This window comes from Macaca nemestrina, chromosome 1 (genome assembly GCF_043159975.1).
Source record: "Macaca nemestrina isolate mMacNem1 chromosome 1, mMacNem.hap1, whole genome shotgun sequence".
NCBI lineage: Eukaryota > Metazoa > Chordata > Mammalia > Primates > Cercopithecidae > Macaca > Macaca nemestrina.
The window spans coordinates 220,272,290-220,297,833 of record NC_092125.1 but is presented as its reverse complement, the minus strand read 5'-3'; the positions used below and the strand labels follow the sequence as shown (position 1 = coordinate 220,297,833).

The 25,544-nt window shown below is 38.8% G+C and overlaps 1 protein-coding gene and 1 long non-coding RNA gene across 4 annotated transcripts in view; both read left to right on the top strand.

The window, feature by feature from the left end:
- The window catches only part of LOC112425122 (uncharacterized), a 34,179-nt gene extending 9,775 nt beyond the window's left edge, over positions 1 to 24,404 (top strand). Inside the window, exons 2-4 of the long non-coding RNA XR_003016135.2 lie at positions 3,805 to 4,237; positions 4,993 to 19,908; positions 22,028 to 24,404. This is a non-coding gene — a long non-coding RNA (uncharacterized lncRNA). The remainder of the gene's footprint in view (positions 1 to 3,804; positions 4,238 to 4,992; positions 19,909 to 22,027) is intronic.
- LOC105473204 (kazrin, periplakin interacting protein) overlaps positions 1 to 25,544 on the top strand; it is a 1,227,585-nt gene that overhangs the window by 312,508 nt on the left and 889,533 nt on the right. The gene's annotated exons all lie outside the window — the stretch shown is intronic.

The following is a 25,544-nucleotide window of genomic DNA, read 5'->3' as shown; positions in this document are numbered from 1 at the left end:
TTGAAATGTTTATTTATTTTAAAACAATAATAATAAACCCATTGTATGTTAACATAAATAGCATACTTATAAAAATTATTATATCATACTAAACAAAATATTGAGAAGAATATCATTATGTTGTATTTCTGCAAATTTCTTTAATGTGAGGCTTCATAGGAGACAGGTAGAATCTTAAATCTGCTCCTACAATTAATCTGTGGCAATATCACACTGTTCATATGTCATGTAGCCTCTGGAAAACTCCACTGTACATTCATTGGAGAATAAGAGCAAAAAGACAAATAATCTCTTAGAATTACAGATTATTATAATTATTATAAAAATAGTCTTTATCGCCTAGGTGGAAGATTTGGGAGACACACAGGAGTTCCCGTGTAACACTTTGAGAACCCCTGTTTTATGGTGTTCTGTTCTAAGTGTGCACTTACTGAAGGCACTCATACACCCAAATTGCAGAGAAGTCTTTGGATTTGAATCACAGTGTTCAACTATTTGTCTGCAATTCAAACCTATCTTTATTTATTTTTTATTATTATTTTGAGATGTAGTCTTGCTCTGTCGCCCAGGCTGTAGTGCAGTGGCGCCATCTCGGCTCACTGCAAGTTCCACCTCCTGGGTTCACGCCATTCTCCTGCCTCAGCCTCTTGAGTAGCTGGGACTACAGGTGTCCACCACCATGCCTGGCTAATTTTGTTTCTCTATTTTTAGTAGAGACGGGGTTTCACCATGTTAGCCAGGATGCTCTCGATCTCCTGACCTCGTGATCCACCCGCCTCGGCCTCCCAAAGTCCTGGGATTACAGGCGTGAGCCACTGCGCCCAGCCTATTTTTTTTAATTTGTAATTTTTATTTCAAGAATAGGGAAGATAAGACTGGGAAATACATTGATGGCAGAGAACTAGGGTTGGTGATCCTCAGGAGATGTCTTGTATGGACTTGAGAGAGCTGATTATTGAATGTTCCAGGATTTGGCCAACTGTTAAACTATTAATAGCTTAAAATTGGCCATGATGGGAGTATTTACACCATGGAAATAAGCAAATGCTTCAAATCAGGGCTTCTCCCTCACCAAATTTTCCAAATTTATCTGCTTACTGCTTGTTACAGTTCTTAACCCCAAGCTTTTTTTTCCCCTTGGTTTTGTTTTGGTTTTATTGTTTTAAACTGAGTGCATTTACATAAGCAGGCAAGCTCCTTGGTGCCATAGCCCCTTCACCCAGTTAATTTTGTCCTTACCCCCAGCCTGGTTCCCACATGTATACAGACACCTCTGCCACAAGCCCAGCCCTCTTAGGAATTTGTGTTTATCTCTGTGGTTCTGGTTTTCTCTTGTGTGTGAGGGCTGGAACACCTCTTATGAATGGTCCATGACTTTCATTCCTTCCATTGATAAGGTTTGCTGTGAATGTTTTGGTGAAATCTTTCAAGAACCATGGCCATCCCCCTTCTTTTAAAGCCAAAGCAGCACCAGTGCCTGGCATGGGTTATGCAGATGGTTGGCATCATCCCCTGCTAGGATTTACTATTATTTGGAAATTAATGATGGCATCATCTTTTCAGGAGTGGGGAGGGGAGCTGTGATTGACGAACCTCTCTTTGACCATCTGTTCCTTTGCTTCAAGGCGCTGCTTTTCATAGCCTTAGAATTTGAGAGAAATGATGTTAAGTGATCACAAATGTTCTTTAAAGTTTTGCTTTAAAGGAAAACAAAAGAAAGCTTTTCAACAAGACGACTAGCTTTTTTTCTGGGGGTCAGTTTACCACAGATTATAAGCCAGAAAATAAAAAAGGTAAAATGAGATTTTTGGTTGGATTTGTTTTTAATTAAGACCTAAATCATGATTCTCTTAGAATGGAATAGAAAGTGAGAGTAGCTCTGAGACCTACTTGATCAATTTTGCAGTATCCCAGCTGCCAGCAGGGAAATGAGAGGAGGTAGGTGTAGCCAGAAGAATTCCTTTATATCCAGTTGACAATCACTAGCACCAGTGCAAGTCAGGACATCTTACTATTTCTAACCTCCCACCTCCAGAAACAAAGCTGATTATATTTGTCTGTTCCTTCCAGTAGGAAATTTTATGAATTTTGTCCTCAAAAGCTTTCTGAAAATCCACCTCTCCTCCTAACCAATTCGAAGGCCTAAATGCCTTGAATTTGAGCAATGCAAATACATGAAAATGCAGTTTTATCCATGAAGTTAAAGAGGATACCAGTGATTCACTTTACACTAGGATTCTTACAGGATTTCTTTAAGTAATAAATCCCTATAATGAATTCAAAATGACATCTGTTGTTCAGGAATTAAATGTACACTCCACTTTTCAGGAACATGTTTATTTTACCAAACAGGATACATACCTGTATTTAGCATCCTCTACTTGGGAAGATTTTCTTATGTGTAAATTTTCTGTATTTATTTAAAGGCTATTTTAGCAGATTATTTCTTAAGTAGATATGGAAAATCATTTATGTTTTTCAGCACTTGTATCCTTTCTCTTTTGAGAACATCAGGTACGTGGAGTTGATTTCATCAAGTCCCTTGGTTGCTGGCTCACTGTTCTCACTGGGCCATGCAGGCTCCCTCTCTCGTGCTACTAAGACCCCCTCCTCCTCCCATCCCCTCCTGCCTCAATAGGAAACTAGAACCAAGAAATATGATGGGGCATGCCATGGGGTTAAGAATTGCAGTTTTACATAGGACGGCCTACTTCCAACACAGGCCTGAAGGAGATGAAGTAGGGATTCATGGAGATGTATAAGATGTATGGGGGAGGAGTATCCAAGACAGAGGAGAGCAAGTGCAAAGGTCTTAAGGCTAGAATGCACCTGCCACACTTGCAGAGTGGCACAGAGGCCAGTGTGGTTGAAACAGAGCCAGTGAGGGAGAGAAGTAGAGGTGAGTTGGTTAGAAAGGTCAGAAAGGTCACTTATAGGCTCTGATAAGGACTTTGGCTTTTACTCTCAAGAAACCAATAGATGGTTTGAAGCCAAAGAATTACATGATTTGACTTACTTTTAAAAGGAACATTCTGACTCTGTTGTGGGGACACTAGTGTATGTGAGAACAAGGAAGATTAGAAGCAGGGGGTCTAGTGACAAGGCTACCTGTGGTGGCCCAGAGGACAGCTGGTGGTGGCTCAGATTAGCACAGTAGCAGTAGAAGCGTCAGGAGCCTGGGCATATTTTTAAGAACCAACAGGCTTTACTGATGCATCATATGTGGGACACAAAAGTGTGAAGAGCAAATGGGACGATGGAGGTGGCCACTTACTGAGAGTGAAGACGGTGGTCTGACCAGATTTGGCGTGGGCTTAAGGAATTGGGATTTAGAAATGCCAAGTTTGAGATGCCTATTAGACATGCAAGAAGAGACATTGGAATAGGAAAATGGATACGCAAGTCTGGATTTCAATTTGGGGAATCATCTATATATAATTGATTTTTAAAATCATGAGATTGGATGAGATCATCAAAGATGTGAATATAAGTAGAAGAAGAAATGATCCAAGGACCTGGTCTTACCTCACCTCACTCTGGCCTTCTTTATATGGAGTATATATCATTATCTGACATGATCACATACATGAATTTGCTTATCAGTTTGATGTCTTTCTTTCCAAACTCAAGGCAAGATCATGCCAGTGGGGGCTGTGTTTGTTTTATACACTGCTTTACCCAGCACCACAACTATGTCTGAAATATGGTGTAGTCAGTAAATATTTTTTAATTAATGAATTTAAAAATCTTGAGATAACCCTCAAACTCAGCTTAATTGACAATCTCAACCTTCTTACTCCACAGCTTCCAATAAATGCTTATGGGACTTGAAAAATAAGTAGCAAAATATATGATTTTTAATTTACTTTCCTAATCATTTCCCAGAAGGACATGAAAATAGTAGAATTATCTAAACACAATAAAAAGGGAGAAAGCGGAAGAGGTGCTAAAGACATATTTTCAAGAACCAACAAGATTTACTGATGGATTGTATATGAGATATAAATGAGCATGAAAAACAAAGAATAGAGGTGGCCATTTATCAACAGAATGAAGACTGTGGTACAAGATGATTTGGATCGTGGAGCTGGGGAGTTGACTTAATTTAGTCTATGAGCACAATTGCAAGTACATTGTGCCCAAGGCCGTGTGCTGAGCATAAGGAATGGAGAGTAGAAGAAGACATAGCCCCTATCCTCAAGAACTTATGATTGGGAAGGAATGATAGAAAACACAGGTAAGGTGATAAATTGTGCTGAATTTGGAAAAGCTCAGTAAATCAAATGAAAATTTAAAAATAGCTTTAGGCTAGGCAACATTTAGGTATGCAGAAAGATGTGCCTGCATTTCTTTCATAAAGCTTTTTGGCAATCTCATGTTTCTAACTTAAGTGTTCTTGGAGTAATGTGTACATTAAGCATTTATCAAAAAAGTCATTTCTCATGTGGGGAGCTATGAAATTGACAAAGTTTGGATTTGAAGTGACAAAGCCCTTCAGGAAATTATTCTAATAATTTTCTGTGTTTGACACCAATTCATTAGATAAGTGTGATGTAGAAGGAATGAGAGCTGTGTGATTGTCATTGCAGGTTATTCATTTTTTAGGCTGTGTCAGGAGAGTCCCCAGAGTATAGTTTATAGGATTTATTTAACCAAAATGATTATATCATTGATCACCAAATTCCTTCCTGATGAACAGACTTAGAAGGAATGTGGGAAGGGCCTTCTCCTCTAGGCCTTAGTCCTACCAGTGCTTACATATTCCCATTTATCCTAACAACTGGGTATTCTAATGTCTACTGATATTCTGAGGCCACAGCTTGGTAGTATTAGAGGGAATTTTGATATTTCATGTAAGTTGCAGTTGAATAGCCTTAACTTTCTGCACAAGGATTGGTTCTTTTTGGTGAAAGTTTACTTCTTGAAATGAAGAAAACTGCTATAGGTGTGGCTCTTTGGCTCTCTAAAGGTACTGTTGTCTTCGTTTTTCAGCTGAAGAAACTGAAGCCTACAGAAAAGCTTATTGAAGGCCATGCAAATAATAATTGGTGAGGATGGATTTGAACCCAGATCTGATAGGCTCTAATCTGTGTATACCACATTGTTCTGGCTCTTTCAAGGCTTGTGCTATAGAATCCCAGAACTAGAGATGAACTGAGAGGTCAGGCAGGCTAAGCTTCTCATTAAAGAAATGTTCATCCAACTTCTACAGGAATAATGTCTTTAATTATGTTTCTTTTTTCCCAACTAAAACATACTATATTTCAATTTTTGTTACTATATCAATAATATACAAAAATATAAATATCTTGGAATATTGTGGCAGTGGCAGGAGAACTTTTAAATATCCTCAGTTTTTAAAAAAAATAGAGCAAAGAGATAGCAAAACCAAAACACATGAATGTCATTAACAAATTAAATTGACAAAAATATGATTTTTGGGAGACAAACCATTAATAGCAACAAGGGCCCACATGATATCAGCCATAATTTAGCAGGAGGAAGCTAAGGGGAGAAACAAAGCAGTTGACATGCCTGAGGATCACAAAATGTCCAACATGTACTCTATGGAAAGTAGCCGAAACTGGGAGGGGCTTTGTGTACTCCACTAGTAGGTGAATCAAAAGAGTTAACAGTAAGATCTAAAGGAGTGGAATGGTCTGGGTTTCTTAAACACTTGAAACTTCCTTCCAGGGTAGTCACTCACTGAGATCAAACTGTTGAGAGCAGGACCCAAACTGAGCAGTATAAAGACAAGGGAAAGAGAAGGTAAAGATAAAAGTGGAAGAAGTGTCTAGAGGTAAGAGACCCCAGAGAACAAGCTGCTGTATGTTTTGAAAACTACATGAAAACAAAAGGAGAAGGTGCTCTAAAGCCTGAAGTTAGAAAAGTTAGTAAAACTATACTGAACTATATCCCAATTAAAAGTTTAAAAGAGGCTGGGCGTGTTGGCTCAAGCCTGTAATCCCAGCGCTTTTGAGGGGCTTAGGTGGCTGGATCACCTGTCAGGTTCGAGAACAGCCTGGCCAACATGGCAAAACCCCATCTCTACTAAAAATACAAAACGTTAGCTGGGAGTGGTGGTGGGAGCCTGTAATCCCAGCTACTCAGGAGGCTGAGGCTGGAGAATTCCTTGAACCCAGGAGGCAGAGGCTTCAGTGAGCTGAGATCGCACCATTGCACTACAGCCTAGGTGACAAGAGTGGAACTCTGTCTCAAAACATAAAAAAAGTTTAAAAGAGCGAATTTTACATAGAAATGAGCAACAGGAAAAGATCACAGTTGATACGGTTTGAGTATTTGTCACTTCCAAAACTTGTGTTGAAACTTAATTTCCATTATAACAGTATTAAGTAATAGGAACTTTAAGAAATGATTTGATTTAATGGGGACTATGCTGTTATAAAAAGGAAAGTTCAGCCTCCTTTCCCTCTCTGTTTGCTCTTCTGCCATGTCAAGATGCAGCAAGAAGGCTCTTGCTAGATGCTGACACCTTGATATTGGACTTCCCAGCCTTCAGAACTGTGAGCCAATAAATTTTTCTGCATTATAAATTATCCAGTCTGTGGTATTCTGTAACAGCAACACAAAATTTACTAAGACATAGGTATAAACTTATTATTTTAAAAAGAATAAAGAGTAATATAGCTTCACAAAAAATTTGAAAATGCTACTAATACAGGCCCATCCTCCTTCAAATAAAAACTACAACCCACTATCTCTAACAAGCTTAAAAAAAAAAAAAAAAAAACTAAGAAAATGTCACATGGGCCAGGCACGGTGACTCACGCCTGTAATCCCAGCACTTTGGGAGGCCAAGACGGGTGGATCACGAGGTCAGGAGATCGAGACCATCCTGGCTAACACGGTGAAACCCCGTCTCTACTAAAATACAAAAAAAATTAGCCGGGTGTGGTGGCGGGCGCCTGTAGTCCCAGCTACTCAGGAGGCTGAGGCAGGAGAATGGCGTGAACCTGGGAGGCGGAGCTTGCAGTGAGCTGAGATCACGCCACTGTACTCCAGCCTGGGTGACAGAGTGAGACTCCATCTCAAAAAAAATAAAAAATAAAAAATAGAAAATGTCACATGATGTGAAAAAATACATTAAGTCCAAATTAGGAAGATTTATAAATGAAGTTATATCACTCAGAAAGGATAAAAATGGAAATTTTTTTAAGGATTTGAGAGACAATGACAAAAGAAGAGCCAACATACATATAATAAGGGCTCCAAAGAAACTCAAAATGAGGGAACAAAAAAATACCCAAAACTATAATTTCAAGTGTTTTCCAAAACAATTTTTTTAATTACATATTGAAAGTGCACACCACATAACTCAGGAAACTGACCCAAAATAACCAACACTGAGAGAAAGTTAATAAAACTATTAGACTTTGAAGACAAACAAAAATTTAGGCATCCAGACAAAAAGATCAAATCACTTATAATAGACAATATCAGACTTTCAGTAGACTTTCCTACAACATTGCTTTATCCTGTAAGGAAATGGAATAATATGTTTAAGATAACTAAGGAAAGATGTGTGAGCTAAAAATTTTATAACCAACTAAATTGACATTCACATGAAAGGCTCAGGCAAACTCAGTGACTTGGAGAATATTTTTCCCATGAGCTTTTTCTGAGGAATTTACTGAGAGTAAATTCTGATAAGCCAAAATAACTAGAGAGTTATTAACATAGAGCCTGATACTAAGTGCTATATATATATTTACAGTAGAAGAATAGCTAATGCTAACTGAGTCTGTTTCATATATAATGAAATAAATCACATGGGCAATTATGTGATTTTCTAATTCTTGAATCCCCCGTGTTCTCTAGAATCAATATTCTGGCATGGAAGAAAGTAAATATATATGCCAGGTAGAAAAGGTTAAGTAAAAATCCTGTGGTACTGAATTTAAATTGGAAGTATCGCATACATTGTGAGTTCATACTCATGTGTACTGAAAAGGCTTAGAAAGAGAATGCAACCCAATAGCAATGACATCTCTAGGACCCAGATTATGATCTTGAAATACTATTTCCCACTAAAAGAAAACAGCTATTCTTGGGAATTTAGAGGGTTCTAGGTCTGGGCAGAATTTGTATAAAATGAGCCTAGGAGATTGAGTCATACACATATATTATTAGCAAGGAAGCTAGAAAAGTATTAGGATTATGTCAAAAGGACAAAAGAACTAATGATGTTCCCACTGGACAGAGATCAGACAGTTTATATTCAGTAAAGATAATATTTTTGGTGAACTGAAGCTCAATAAGTATGTTTAAATTTATGTATAAGGATAGAAAATAATTTGTCATTTTTGAAAATAATAAAGAACCACTTGTTTTTAAAACTGGTAAATAATGAGGGCAAAAAATCATCTATTATGTCTTTTCTATATGAGTTTCATCCCTGATAACCAAGTCGTAGATGAGTAAATTTTCTCTTTATAGAAATATTTCAACTAATAACTAAAGGAAAAATGATTAAATTAGAATATTACTATTTTGCAACTCAGATAAATTAATAGATCTAGGCAGTGTACATCATTTGCTGCTATCATAAGTAAAGACACAACCGTACATCACATGGCTGTGATAGAAGAATACAGTACTATTAATATCTCTATAGTTGTCTTGCCAAAAATGAAACCCCATGATCAATCCAGTAGATCCACAGAGATGCAATCAGCAAAATCCAGATAGTAAGAAACTCTATAGGACAAACTTGTTTTCTTCAACAAATAAATTACATGAAAAACACATGTGGAGAGACAGAAGGGGAACCTGGAAACTAATAGAGACATATAAAAGTAACAGGGAAAATGAAATATAGGGATGTATAATCAGGTGATAAAGCTGTAAAGGAAAGCTCAGAAACAATTACCATAAAAGTGAGGACAGAGATTACTTTTGAGGGTGTAGGGAAGAGAATTGTGGTTAGAATGATTGTGTAGAGGGCTTATGAGGTATCTGGCAGATTTCTTTGTCTTGATTTGGATCATGGTTACAAAGTGTTGACCTTATAATAGTTTATTAAACTAAGCATTTATTTAATGCAGTTTTCTGTATCTGTAATATTTTACAACTAATAAGCTTTTAAAAAATATATATAATGGGCCTTTTTATTCATTTCTCCAGTAGGTTTCATACAATATAAGAGCCACACCACATTGGACAGGCAGACCTGTAAACAAGTAGGTCTTCGTTCATTCATTCTACAAATATTTCATGAACAACCAACTCTTTTGGGTAGGCATTGGAGAAGTGCTGCACCTAAAATAAGGCAATTATAGTATGAAGCAAAATATGATAGGTGCTATATGGACAAAGTATTATGATAGTATAGAGAAATGGAAATTTATTTCTGATTGGGAGATTAGCAAAAACTTACCAGGGCAATAACATTTCAGTTGAATCTTCTAAGATGTGTAATATGTGCTCTTACTTTAAAAACCATCAATTCACATTAAAGGAATATTTAGAACCCTCTGCCTCAATAACTACTCACTCTTAATCCATATGTTCTAGTTTGCATCACCCAACACGACTGAAACCCACTGTCTGAAGGCCATTGATCATCTCTTAGTGACATTTCTTCAGTCCTCTTCCCCATAAACTCTGCCCAAGTCATCATTGTTGAGTATTGCCTTCTAGAAATTATTTTCTTCCTTTTCTTCTGAACCACCAGGGTGTCCTGACCTCTCTCCTGCCTTCCAACTGTCCCTTTGGTGTCTTTTGGCTGCTTTGATCACCTCTTTGGCCGTGCCTTCTGTGCTCTCTCTCTATGTTCTCCTGTCTTGGCATTACCTGAAGTCATATGCAATTAACACGGAAATATCTATGATACTCTTGCCCGGTAGGAGCTCCAGACATGTATTTCTGACTCTCTGCTCATCATTTCTTTCTGTATGTCCATCTGTCACCACAAAATTGATATGCCCAAAATTGGACCCATTTTCTTCTTCCAACCAAATCCTTCTGGTGACTTTGCCAACCCAATTAATAGCTTCTCTGCTTCCTGGTCCTGACTTAGAATCTTTGAGTCATCCCCAACTACCCTGTGGATATGTTTGTTGTCTTAAACTAGGACAACTTCTATTTCTCTGTGTCAAGAGGACTTACATGCTCTCTGGAACTTTTCCTGTGTGCAAGGCTTTGAATGGACTTCATCCAAACCCAGTGATAAGGTTCCCTGTGGTAGCTTAATTGGCAGGGTCTACCCTCATTCCCTGGTGGATCACACCATGTCTGCATCTGATTTGGTGATAGCACACTCAGAGCTCCAGACCAGTACCAGGCACTTTATACCGCTAGCTTAGGTTATGAATATTAGAATTAATGCAGCCATCAACACTATCTTACTAGCTTAACATAAACAAAGTGCAAATGCTTCTTCTATGGAGGGAGGAGCAATCAAACATAGATAGTCCCACATTTATCCTCCAGGGCTTTTATTCCCAACCATACTTACACTTGTCAGGTTATTTTTTTCTGCTGCGGAAATTGCCTTAATTTACATTGATTTTTAAGAAAAAAGATTTATTACAGATACAGCATCTGCTGTTTGTGCCTAGAGGTAAAGGTTTAGGTTGAAGCGGCTTCCTCCGTTTATCCATCTGCTTGTTCATCCCACAAGCATTACTGAAAGCTGACTTTGGTGCGGGATGCTGGCTAATCAGGTAGGTTGTGTGGTTCCTGCACCCAAGGGGTTCACTGTCTAGGTCATAGTTATACTAACCCTGTCATCTTGCTTAGTGTTTATTTGCCCTGAGGATGTAATCACTCATTCATTCATTAATTCACTTCCTTTTAATCTCTTCCTCTTTCATATCTTTAGTTACCATCCCTTTGTGGATGATTTTCAATATGTTTTAGACTCAATGCTTGACCTTCACAACTATATTCAAAAGGTAAGTATTGAATTCTAAATATAAGTATTGTGCTAGAGGTTTAGAATACACTAAGAAACCAGCAGCATGGTCCCTGCCCCTGGAGTCTTCTGTTAACATTATACAGGTTTCTATACTATCCTCACCCTCTAGAAATTTATATCTTAAAATCATGATGTTTGCAATCACAATCCATGTAGATTCCTTTGTCTTTTTCTTTCTGCTTAGATAAGTTGCCTCCAAGAAGGGAAATAATAAGTTGCATTAAAACTCCTTAAAAAGAGGAGCTTGAGGTATGATTTCCATAGGAAAATCACTGCAGAGCTTGCCAGCTAGAATTATTTTCTGGCTTATTATAATCCTGTTACGAGTCAGCATCATTGCACCAATTTTGTAAACAATACAGCTATACCAACAAGGCTATAATCAGCCACCACTGAATGTCATATCATTTCTCTACCTTTAAAGATCTGCAAGAAAAGGGGATGGGGTGGAAAGAAGACAAGAATTTTTTAAGTGATATGGATAATCAAGAATGCCTTTTAAAAAAATACCTCTTAAATATATGCCCATGTCCCCTTAAATCTGTGACGGTGAAACATCTCATTTTAGTTGATGTATGACAAGGAAGCAATCACCGTTAATCAGAATGACACATTTCCATTTACTTGATGAAAGGGAAGGTAGATGAAGGTCATGAATAAGGAAACAAAGCAGCTTGTGATTCGTGATGTTTGGGGTTTCTTTTGAAATTTGTTTCCTTAGGAAGTTTATAAGCCGGTTGCTTTCTTCTCTTGGCATCATTCATCCAAATTGCCAGAAGTCCTTGTCAGTGAAGATGGAAATATTTCATCTTCTCTTCTGAGTAGAGAAATAGGTTAATTTGCTCTGGGTTCTTTGACAAATTTGGGTTTTAAAGGTGTAAAATCTCAGAAGTTCTGGCTCCAGATAGCTCTTTAAAAGTTACCAATTCCATTCTCTGGGTGATAAGATTATTTGTGGGAGATTAACCGTACAGCTGGTCATGGCCATGCCCATGGGGAACTCCGGGGGAAATGGGCCAGAGGCTTAGTGATTTTATTAGAAGCAGAAATCGAGAGACTCTTTCCACTCTCCCCTCTCTGTATTATAAGACACTTAACCATTTAAATGCTGGCAATAAGTAAGTGCTGGTTAAAGCTTCACTTTTCTTGGATATCACCTTTTATAAAGGAGTCTATGTTCCTGCTTTTGTTCTGTGGTTGGAGCAGAGGAGTGGCTGTAATTTACGGTGCAAGCCTAGCTTTGGGACCATTAGATCTGGATTTATGCCTAAACATTTTTAGAAACTTCCAGAGGTCACTATGAGGACCCATTGGGCTGCGGAATACTATCAGTGAGCTGTTATAGTCTCCGTACCAAAAATTAAAATATAATTTGTGAAATAGAGAGGAAAATTTGGATTTGGGGATTCAGCACAGATCTCTCAAGAAGGACGAATGTAAGGCTATTCATTCCAAAATCTAAGGATGACATTCTTTCACTGCCAGAGTTGGTCTTTGAATCTACAACCGTCATGATGTGCCAGTATTTTGAATCTGCAAATATCATGATGAATAGGTATCTCAGGATAATTTTAAAACTTAGTATTTACCATGCTGAAAGCCTTCTGTAACTACCCTTGTTATTATTATTGTCATCATCCTCAAGATCTTCATCATCATTGTTTTAACTAGAGAAGTTAAAATAAATAATTATTAAGCTGTAGTAGGAGACTATAAAGCTATAAAGAGAACGCTGAAGAGTACTTTAGGGCTGAGGGAGCTTTACCCAAGGAGAGGCACACATGGAAGGTGGGTTCCTCTTCAAGAGTTGGGTTCACCCGGGAGGCGGAGCTTGCAGTGAGCTGAGATCCGGCCACTGCACTCCAGCCTGGGCGACAGAGCGAGACTCCGTCTCAAAAAAAAAAAAAAAAAAAAAAAAAAAAGAGTTGGGTTCAGACTTTTTTGGAGCCAGTGTGGTTGCAGCTGCTGGATGGTGCAGGAGCTCTCTGGATTGCCCAGGGAAGAGGTGGTCCACAGGCACAGGACAAAGCAAGAAACACCCTTGGGGGCACAGAACACCTGTTATCTTGCAGAAACAAAGATGGCAGCCTGAAATGGTTACTAGCATCAAGTTCTTTTGAAAATGCTTATTTTCCTAAACTTTGCAAAAACCCAACTATAGCAGGCTGCTTCCTGGCACAGGCTGTGATCCCAGTGCCAATGCCTAAGGAACTTATGTGCTGTCTATTTTGGGTCTGTGTAAAGCCAAGCTTTACAAACCCTGTCATCAGCAAGCCACTTAAGAGAGACCCCCTTGGTACCATTTTGTACTGACTCACCCATAATGTGCATTTCCTGCCCATGCTCCTTTTGGTGTGATAGAACTCCATAATCTATCATTATAATTTTCTTTGTGTGTCTTCTTCTTCCTTATGTTCTTTGGTCAGTCTTTTTAAAGTTCTCCCAGATTTCTATTCTTTTTGCAAATATTAGGCTAAATTTGACAAGAAATCCTGCATAAATTACTGTTAAACTGCTTTAAACTAAATTTTCAGATAATATAAGACTCTCAACGATGAAACTGATCCAAAAGGAAAAACTCTGGATTAATTAAGAGTGTTTGCACATGAGGGAAACCTCATCTATCTGGCTGATTTGTCCACCCTGGGTCCAGTCTGCTATGGTCAGAGGGGCTGTGTCATGTTTGTTACAGACAAAGCAGTTGGGAGTCCACACTGATGGGCAAAGGAGGTGATCAGCAAGGGCTAGGAAGACACCCCCTAAAGTATCTTCAACAAACATGAAGGAAGAGCCATGCACCATTTAGAGTTTACGATGGTCAGGGCAGAGGGCACTAACTTCCTAAAATAAGATCTACAGTCTTTTTAATTTTTAGCAAGGTGGACCTTGCAACAACATACTTTCATGGAGAGAAACTTTAAATGCTCCAGGGGTGAACTGCCAAAAAGGAATGTCTCATACCCAACTGTCATTGATTTTTATGTGAAAGTCAAAAGTTATCTTGGTGTAATGCCCAGGATGCATATGACAAGCTCAGATTTCATAACGGCCAAAGGAGCACGGTCTAGTCAAGGGCAAATGAAAGCCTAGAACCAGTGGGGAGAAGGACCAACCAACACAAAGCGTAAGGAGTAGAACATGTCATGAGCAACCAAAAAGAAATATTATTTGGGTTTTAAAGGTTCTACCAAAGCTGACAATGAAGAGTGGAACATACTAAGATAAACTAAAAGAAATGTTATTTGTTTTTTAATGATTATACCAAGAAGAAGAAGACAAAAAAGGAACAGGACACCACCTCTTGGATCTGGGTGATGCCAGCAGATGCCAGAGAAAACACAGTTTTGCTTAATCTCTTTGGGCTTCCATTTTCTCTTTCAAGGAAAAAGAAGAACTCATACAGGTTAATACTAAACTGGATGACCTAGTCAAGCCTCCTTAGTTTGAAAGAAGGTACCAGCTAAGAAATGACATAGTGGGGGATGGCTGTAGGGATGCCTCAAGAATCTCAGACAGCCAGGATGATCAGAAAGATGTTAATAAAATAATTGTCCTCCCCAGGTCTCAGGGAAAAAATGCCTAGCTCGGTGGTTTTGGCATGTTGGACTCAGCTCTTCCTTTTCATAATAAATATTTTACAACATCCCTTTGCTCCCTTAAAATAAACTTCATAGATAATCTAACCTACTTAAACACTTAATTTCAAAGTAAAATGAATATATTACCCAAACTGAAATATAAAGGAGGCTTACAGAGTAAGTAATTTATCTAAAACAGAAAGTAAGCTGTAGTTTAATAAATGTTCAAAGACAAGGATGCCCACTCTCACTACTTTATTCAACATAGTACTGGAAGTCCTAGCCAGAGCACTCAGGCAAAAGAAAAAAATAAAATACATCCAAATAGAAAGAGGAAAAGTCAAACTATCTTTGTTTGCAGACAATATAATTTTATACCTAGAAAACCCCAGTCTTTGCCAAAAAGCTCCTAGATCTGATAAATGACCTCAGCAAAGTTTCAGGATACAAAATCAATGTACAAAAATGAGCCACATTTCTGTATACCACCAACATCCAAGCTGAGAGTCAAATCAGGACCATAATCCCATTCATAAAAATACCTAGGAATTCAGCTAACCAGGGAGGCAAAAGATCCCTACAGTGAGAATTACAAAACACAGCTAAAGGAAGTCAGAGAGAGATGACACAAACAAATGGAAAAACATTCCATGCTCAAGAATAGATAGAATCAATATCATTAAAATGGCCATACTGCTTAAAGCAATTTACAGATTCAATGCTATCCTTTTCAAACTACCAATGACATTTTTCACAAAATTAGAAAAAAAAATTCTAAAATTCATTTGAAACAAAAAATGAGTCTGAATAGCCAAAGCAAGCCTAAGCAAAAAGAACAAAGCTGGAGGCATTATACTACCTTACTTCAAACTATATTACAAGGGTATAGTAACTAAAACAGTATGTCCTGGTGCAAAAAAAACAGACACATAGGCCAATGGAACAGAAGTAAAGCTACATTCCTACAAACATCTAATCTTTGATAAAGCCGACAATAACAAGCAATAGGGAAAGGAATGCCTATTCAATAAGTGGTGCTGGAATAATTTTCTAGCCATATGCAGAGAAGATTGAAACTGGATCCTGCATTTCACCATATACAAAATTTAACTCAAGATGGATTAAGGATTTAAGTGTGAAACCAAAACTATAAAAACCCTAGAAGACAACCTAGGAAATACCATTCTAGACATAGGCCTTGGTGAAGACTTCATGATGAAGACTCTAAAGAGCTTCTGCACAGCAAAAACAAAACAAAACAAAACAAAAAACCACCCTATAAACAGAGTAAACAGACAACCTACAGAATGGGAGAAAATATTTGCAAACTATGCATCTGACAAAGGTCTAATATCCAGAATCTATAAGGAATGTAAGCAAATTTACAAGCAAAACCCAAACAATCTCATTAAAAAATGGGCAAAGGACATGAACAGACACTTCTCAAAAGAAGACATACATGTGGCCAACAAGCATATGAAAAAATTCTCAATATCACTAATCATTAGAGAAATGCAAATCAAAACCACAATGAGATACCACCTCACACCAGTCAAATGGCTATTACTAAAAAGTGAAAAACAAAACAAAAAACAGATTCTGGTAAGGCTGCAGAGAAATGGGAAATAGTTCAGCCACTGTGGAAAGCAGTTTGGAAGTTTCTCAGAGAACTTAAAATAGAACTACCATTCAACCCAACAACCCTATTGCTGGGTATATAGCCAAAGGAATGTAAGTCATTCTACTGTAAAGGCACATACATGTGAATGTTCATCGCAGCACTATTCACAATAGCAAAGACATGGAATCGACCTGGATGCCCATCAACAGTGGATTGGATGAAGAGAACATGGTATATACACACCATGCAGTGCTACATAGCCATAAAAATGAGATTATGTCTTTTGCAACTACATGGATGGAGCTGGAGCCATTATCATAAGTAAATTAATGCAGGAACAGAAAACCAAATACCACATGTTCTCACTTATAAGTGAGTGCTAAACATCGTGTACGCATGGACACAAAAAAGGGAATAATAGATACTGGGGCCTACTTGAGGGTGGACAGTGGGAGGAGTGTGAGGATTGAAAACCTACTTGTTGGGTACTATGCTGATAACCTGGGTGACAAAATTATCTGTAAACCAAACCCCCACAACACACAATTTGCCCATGTAACAAAACTGCACATTTACCCCTTTAACCTAAAAGTTGGAAAGAAAAAGAAAGAAATAAACAGATGTTCAGACAGAAGAAGAAACAATGAAGTAGCTACAAATTTATTTCCACCTATATGTAGAATCTTTGTGAATATGACAACTTCAAATATAGATTGATAAAGTCAGATTGTATGGGCAATCTGATTTTTCAAAGTGGTGGGTCTTTCAGTTATCTCTTGCTGTGTCACAAACTAGACCTCAGCGGCCTCAAACCATCATTTTATGATGCTTTTGGATCCTATGGGTCAGGAATTCAGAAAGAGCACAGTGAGAATAGTTCTTCTCTTCCCCGTGATGTCTGGGCCCTCTTTGGGGATGGATCCAATGCCAGGACCTGGAAGAATTAAAGCTGAAGGAATCACTTCTGGGATGGCTCTGCTTCACTCACTCACCTGACTCCTTGGCTGGAGGGTTGCAGACAGGACTCCCCGTAGGTGGTCCTCCAGCCTGGTGATCTCAGGGTGCCTAGATTTCTTACAAGACTGGCAGAGTTCTAAGGACAAGTATCCCAGCAGAAGCTGCAACATCTTTCATGACTTAGTCTCAAAAGTCACCAGCGTCATTCTGACATACCCCCAGTCAAGGCAGTCACATGGGACTGGAGGCAGAGAGGATGTGAGTATATAGAGCCCACCTCTTGATGAGAGGAGTGTCAGAGAATTTATAGTCATGTTTGAAACCCCCACAGTGACTGGCTTTCAGCAAATTTCAAACAATACAGTGGTCTTTCTATAAATTACACAGTAGCTACCTTCCTGGAAAATTCAGTATGTATTAAAACCTTGTAAACAGTATATTATGTATGTATGTAGAATGGAAGCTTAGACTTTATACACATTGTTCAACAGCATCTTTGGAAGTTGTGTGAGACTCAGGATGCTGCTTTGTTGTATACCTATACTCCTGAACACTGCAGGACGCTTAGCAACCTTGGTCCATGCCCACTAAATGCCAGTGCTGCCCATCCTGGTTATTTATCTCTTGTCTGTAGACTGACTTCCTCTGATTACTTGGTGCATTACTTATAGATCAAAGTGGCACCCTCAGTCCTCACTCAACACACTCCTCAGCTCACCTCTCCCACTCAACTGAGTTCTGACAATGATGGTGATGACAATGGTGATGCTGATATTGGTAATAATGACTATAATGATGATGGCAACGACAGCAGCAGTGACCATTACCATTTTGCCAGGGACTCCATTATGTTATGCACCATCTTTCTCCATGCTGACAACAACCCTATGGCAAATATTATTGTCCTTGCTTTTCAGATGAGGAAACTGAGGCTTAGAAAGCTTAAATAATCTATATAGGATGACAAAATTAGAAACTGGGGAACCAAGAAGTTTGATTTTTCTCCTAGACCTCTGGATAGCTTCGAATGACATTGTGACCTCACTTAATTATATTTGGCTGAGGGGATAGAGACAGTGTTCTGTAGATCACTGGGAGCCGTTTGCTCAGAGAACGGCCATGGGCAGGTAGGCACAATGAAAAGCATCTCTGGCACAGTGGAGAGGAGGAAATTGACATTCAAAATAGATGTGAAAATGGTAAAAGGGCATGAACCTGCTCTCCCAGACCTCCCAGACTCGGAGAAGATGACTGAATCTTCTGCATCTCATCTTCTTTGGGAAGCGTGGAGAATAAAGGCAAAGACAGTTCTAATGTTGAACAAAAGGAAGAAGGTGGAGCCTATAAACACGAGCTGAATGTAAAATTCTAGATCATGTATTAAGAAGGATGTCAGTGCTGGCCTACTCATTGTTGGCCAGCCAAGGAGGTATCTGCATTGTCATTGCCACGCCATTAGGTGGCCCGGGTATCCCAGCCTTGACCTCCCTCTTGGCTTGTCTTCTCTGGTCTGCATTCCCAGAACCATACTGAGTATGTTATCCACATGGCTCACAGAACCACACAGTGGCATGCTAATAGGAGAGCTTTGAAGATCTGTGATTCAAAACTGAAGAAAGTCCAAAGCCTTAGAAGTGTTTCATGCTCCTGTGTATCTACTAATGAGGTGCCTTCATTTAGCAAAAAAATAGATTAAGGCTCTATTTTAATGATCTTTAAAAATGGGGGGAATAAAATTGCACCATGAGCTGCAAAAAAGACAAGGAAGAAAAATAGCTTGTGGTTCCTTAATTCGATTGCAGCCAACTGGGTTTCTCTCTCCTTAGCTTCCTTAAAAAAACAAAACAAATTTATAATATAAATGCTGTTTTGGCACATAATATATTCTGCTTTAACATTGCCTATCTGTATTACAAAAGTGTGTTTATAAAAGCCTTTGAGTGCTTCTTGAAGTAAAATAACATTTTTAGAATAAAAAGTGTTATTGAGGTGTTATTCTCTAAATTTTAAAAAAGTCTGAATATGAATATTTTATGTCTATGTAACATATTTTATATAAAGATATGATCATATTGGTGAGGAGAAATGCAAAAGATGAACAGATGTAAAGAAAATTCATATTCCTTTTTCCTTTCAGACCATTAATTCTATGGCAAACAACGTCTCTGATGTTTTATCTTTTCCTTGAATAGTATTTTCACAGCAAATATGAAAATCTTATTCATCTAAGGGCCCTCTAAGTGTGTCCTTAACCTAACATCAATTGTCATTTGGACCCTTTCAGGGGCCCAAGCCCTGGAGAGGAATCCGCACTTGAGGGACACCCGCTTTAGTTTCTTAGACTTCTTGCCATGAGAAACCTGCTGTCATTATTCAAGAAATATCTACAGGAAGATGTTCTGAAAAATTGAGTCTCTCTCCCAGGAGCATTAGATTCTCCTGGATGCAGAAAGAGCCCTGTGGCTCATTTGGTCCAGCAACCTGCCTCCAGCAGAGCCTTATGCAAACCACCCTCTGCAGTGAATATGTTCCCTACGTTATTTCAGGCTCTATTCTTCCTCCAGACCCACGTTCTCCGACAGAACCTTCCACAGTGATGCAAATAGTCTACAGCTGTGCTGTCCCATATAGCAGCCACTAACGTCATGTGGGTATTGAGCACTAGAAATGTGGCTTGCGTGACCAAGGAGCTGACTTTTTAATTTTAATCAATTTAAATGTAAATAGCGTCATGTGACTAGTGGCTACCTTATTGCCTGAGCAGTTCTAGAGCCTCCAGGGATTTTGTGCGAAACAAACACAACAAGACTAAGGTGAGCATAATCCGAGTTTGGTCTGAGTTACATAAAATTTCCAAGGTGACTTGGGAAGTTGTTTCTTAAAAAAACTAATAACACTTGAAATAAACCCTTGCCATGTATTGGGCACCATCTGAGAGCCAGGTAAATTGTACAATAAGTGCTTGAACAGTATTATTTTATTATTTCGTTGAACTCATAAGATCCTTATGAGTAAGCATTATCTCCCTCACTCCTTTTTTATTTGGAGATGGAAAAAACTGTGATTTAGAAAGATTAAGGGTCACAGCTTGTTCTTGGCAGAGGGAGGCCTTGAACTTGGGTCTGAGTCCAATCCCTATGTGTAGTGCTTTACATTTTTCCTCTATAGCTTGTTGGAATTTACCCTACCTTCTAACTAGAGATTTAGAAGACCTTAATAATGGGATAGAACAAGTTTCTTAGTGTAAATTTCTATTTCCGCATGTGACTCCCCTGTAAGTTTATAAGCTGGCATGGAAGGTGACTCTGTGACACAGAACTTGTGTCTGAATTGTCTATTCTCCCCTTTGGTGGCCATAATTTATGACCTCTTGAGGTGCTAGAAAACATTGCATTTGCATTTATATGTAGTCATGAGACAGTTCAGTTTAGTGTTAAGATCATAACTGATGGTCTCAAAGAAGCCTAAGGTCTCCCTTGGGCACTGTGCATCTTCAGACAGGTTACTTCATCCTGGAAACCTCTGCTTTGTCATCCTTAAAATGGGGTAATAATAGGTCCCACTTCATAAGTTCGTCACTGTGAATCAATGAATGAGTGTATTTGAAGTATTAGCTTGGTGCCTACTATACAGTAAGTGCTCAATAAAAACTAGATGCTATTGGTTCTATTATTATTCTATAGCCACTTCAGTTCATGCCTGTAAGGTTTATTATTAGTTTCTTATTTGATTCTTATTAGTAGGGAAAAGAGATGTTGATCCTAGGAAACACATGGATCAAAGCCAATGAGATGACTGTTGTCAAATGACTTTCTCTCACTCCTGAGGTATAAATGCAATCAAATGAGCCCCTGAATTGCTGGTTTGTACATAACAGAAAAAAAAAACACCCCAAGAATATGCTATCTTCCCCTCCCCTTGTAATTGATAAAGTGTGACCAGAAGGAGGAGGCTCTATCTCATTTTTTTCTAGCATGTCCCAGATTCTTGGCTATTCAATACTCACTTTGGGGTCACAACGGCCCATGCTGCCATCATAGATAATATAGAAAAGGAGATCAAATGGGGTGTTAGAGCCAATGACAGAATCAAAAATCCTGGATCTGAGTCCTAGCTTTGTGGTGACTTACTCTGTGGCCTTATGCAAATCACTGAAGCCCTCAGCCGATGCATCTGTGAGATGAAGAATTTAAACTCCAGGAATTCTCCAACACTACCTGACAATAACTGGTTATCAGTATGCAGCATACCAATTAGGACTCAGAAACTACTTTATCAACAGCCATTTATTACACCTGAATGAGTTAGGCTAATGCTAGCTACTATAATAGATAATTCTCCAAATATCACTGGTTTAGTACAGCAAACATTTATTTCTCACTCATGTAAAGTCTAAACAGGTGCTCCTGATCAGCAGATAGCATTCCTCCATGCAGTGACTCAGGGATCCAGGCTCTTTTCCCCTTGAGATCATACAGTCTTCAGTACTGGTTTCAAGGTTGTCAACTTAAGGGAAGGGTCTGGGGGATGGCTTGGGAGGGGTTTATACGGGCCAGATCTGGGAGTGGCACACATCACTTCCATTCTCATTCCACTGGTGGAACTCAGACTCACAAGCACACCCAACTGCAAAGGGGCTGGGTAATGTAGTCTGGTTGGGTGTTCAGAGGGAAGAGGAAATGGATGTAGTGACATCTAGTCCCTTTGCCCAGCCTCTCAGCAGTATTACATGATTGCTGCTATCACACCAGGTGACTCTTATTATAGTCAAAAGCAAAGAAACAAAGTTTTAGGTAGTTTGGTGACTGTGTGTGTGTGCATGTATGTGTCTATTGCAGAGGTGGGGGACGGTGCAGGCAGTGGGGATATAACACTTCGTTAAAATTTTTGAAATATTGAAAAAAGTTGGTAAATTATCCTCTCATTTCTTAGGTTTTGGCCGCTTGTCAAAGCATGTAGTAGTTCCAGCTTCCTATTGCCTAGTACCTGATACCAAGGACAGGAAGACCCTACTCCATTTTCTAATTGATCTTGGGGACCTGGAGAGGAAGTCTTGAGCTCCCTCTAGGGGAGCCAACAAGGGGCCAACAAGGTCCCTTTTGTCTTTACATTCTGACTTTGCCTTCTCTTTGAGTTTGCTTCTTCATATCCCCTTATCCCAAGCTGACACAGGCTGAGATACAATGGTTTCCTCTCCAGTGCATGAACTAAAGCATTTCTCTCTGGCTTAGTAGAATGTTGCATGTTGTTCCAATTCTCTTGTGTATGTCTGCTAGATTGTCTTCATTGTCACTTGACTTTTTCCCTCTTATAATTAGTTTTTATTAATCTTCCTTCACAGTACATCTGATTTTCATAAAACAACGGGCATTTTAAAATAAAGAAAAAATTAGTATACAAACTTCTCAAGATACCGCTCAAGATGTCAATTGCAAAGAAAAACATCAGCTAATCAGATGATATCACATGCAAATGTAACCACCTTTTCTAGGGTAGAGAACTTTTAGAAAGGTAATTTAAAAGGATAAAAGAATGAAACTCCTATCATATTTAAAATATTTTATTTTTCTATAATTTTAACAACATTGTAAGCATCACCAAATAGTGAAATGAGATCCAGATTTGGGGTCACACTTGAGTTCTGCAAGGCTACGCCTCTGCCTCTGAGTATCCTTATGTGTAAAATAACAGTAGAGGCACTTAGTTGCTAAATTCTTTTCTTTCTTTGTTTTTTTTTTTTTGTTTGTTTTTTGTTTTTTGTTTTTTTTTTTGAGACAAGGTCCCACTGTGTCACTCAGGCTGGAGTGCAGTGGCATGATCACAGCTCACTGCAGCCTCAACCTCCTAGATTCAACTGATCCTCCCACCTCAGCTTCCAGGCATGTGCCACCACACCCAGCTAATGTTTTTGTTTTTATTTTTGCAGAGACAGAGTCTCGCTATGTTCCCCAGGCTCGTCTTAAACTCCCAGGTTCAAGCAGTCCTACTGCTGTGGCCTCCCAAAGTGCTGGGATTGCAGGTGTGAGCCACTGCACCCAGCTTAGTTGCTAAATTCTATATTGATTGCATGGAAGACTGAATGAGGTAAATTATAAAGCATATAGCAAAAGTGGCAAGCACCTGGTAGGTGCCTGATACAGGTTAGCTCCCTCAGGTAAGAATTATCCCCTGGAATATGAAAGCCAAAATCAGCTGACTCTCTGCCTTCAAAGGTTCTGCAATCTCCATAGAGCACCTAGGAAGCAGGAACCTCAGTCCTGTCAAACAGCTTTCTTAATAATGCAAATGCAGGGACACTGATGCAACGTACATACTTTTTAAAGTACTGGTCAGAAAGCCTCCACAGCGTGTCTTTTGTATGCAGAGCCCTTCCCTACTGCCTCTGCCAAAAGAGCACATAAATTAAAGACATAGTATCTGACCTTAAGGATCTTGAAAATCAAAACCACAGTGAGATACCATCTCATGCCAGTTAGAATGGCAATTATTAAAAGTCAGGAAACAACAGATGCTGGAGGGGATGTGGAGAAATAGGAATGCTTTTACACTGTTGGTTTGAGTGTAAGTTAAAAAGTCAAGAAACAACAGCTGCTGGAGAGGATGTGGAGAAATAGGATCGCTTTATGCTGTTGGTAGGAGTGTAAATTAGTTCAACCATTGGGGAAGACAGTGTGGCGATTCCTTAAGGATCTAGAACCAGAAATACCATTTGATCCAGCAATCTCATTATTGGGATTTCAGGATATACCCATAGTAGAATAGCTTTCTACTGTAAAGACACATGCACACATAAGTTTATTGTGGCACTGTTCACAATAGCAAAGACCTGGAACCAACCCAAATGCCCATCAATGATAGACTGGATAAAGAAAATGTGGCACATATACACCATGGAATACTATGCAGCCATAAAAAAAGAATGAGTTCATGTCCTTTGCAGGGACATGGATGAAGCTGGAAACCATCATTCTGAGCAAACTATCACAAGAACAGAAAACCAAACACCGCATGTTCTCACTCATCAGTGGGAGTTGAACAATGAGAATACATGGACACAGGGAGGGGAACATCACACACCGGGGCCTGTCAGGGGATGAGGGGCTAGGGGAGGGATAGCATTAGGAGAAATACCTAATGTAGATGACAGGTTTATGGGTACAGCAAACCACCATGGCACGTGTATGTATACCTATGTAACAAACCTGCACGTTGTGCACATGTATCCTAGAACTTAAAGTATAATAATAATAAAAGCACACATAGGTGAAGAGTGAGAACATTCCAAACATTTTCCATTTGAACATGAAGATCTGTGGGGGTGGTAGATGTGGGTGGAGCATGGGTAGCAGAGTCAATGACAAGTTGGGATAGACCTTCCTGGACGAAATTTGTGCCAAATCTGGAAGGCGGTGAATGTGAGTTAGTTAAACCAAAGGATAGCTTTTCGAAAAATTGCCTGTGCAAACTTTTGGCAAAGCAGGTTGGATATGTAGCAAGAACCTTTAAGATATGCATACTCAGGTTCTAGAATTCCACTGCTGCAATTCCATCTGGTGGAAGGAATCTTCAAAATGGAAAAAGCTTCACTGCTGGTGGGATTATAAAATGATGCAGCCACTTTGGAAAATAGTTTGGTAGCTCCTCAAAATGTTAGATAGCTAGTTACTGTATGACCCAGGAATTCCACCCACAAATACATGCCCCCAAAGAATTGCAGTGTATATCCATGTGAAAACTTACGCACAGATGCTCAGAGCAGCATTATGCATAATAGTCCAAAACTGGAAACACAAGTGACATCAGCTGATGAATGCACACACAAAATATAACCATACAATGAAATATTATTCATCCACAAAATGTGATATAACCACAGAATGAAATATTATCCAAAAATAAAATGTAGTGTAACCACATAATGAAATATTATTCATCCATAAACAAAATGTGATATAACCACACAATGAAATATTATTCATCCATAAAAAAGGATAAACTACTATAACATGGATGAAGCTTGACAACATTACACAAAGTAAAAGAAGCAAGTCATAGAAAGCCACATATTGTATGATTTCATTTATGTGAATGGCCCAGGATAGATAAATTCACAGTTAGAAAGCAGATTAGTGGTTGTCAGCGGAGGGGAATGTAGGGAGTGACCACTATTGTGTAAAGGGTTTCTTTTGGAGAAAACAAACAAACAAACAAAAACTTCTAAAATGGGATAGTGCTGATGGCTGCACAATTCTGTGAATATACTAAAAATGTCTGATTTGTCACTTTAAAAGGGTGAATTTTATGGTACGTGAATTATATCTCAATAAAGCAGTTGTAAAAAATAGAAAAACGTTTTATGCATAAGGACGATATAGTGATATTTTTTCTAACACTGAAAAATGGGAAACAATCTAGATGTCAGTCAGAAAATGCTATGGCCACTGGATGG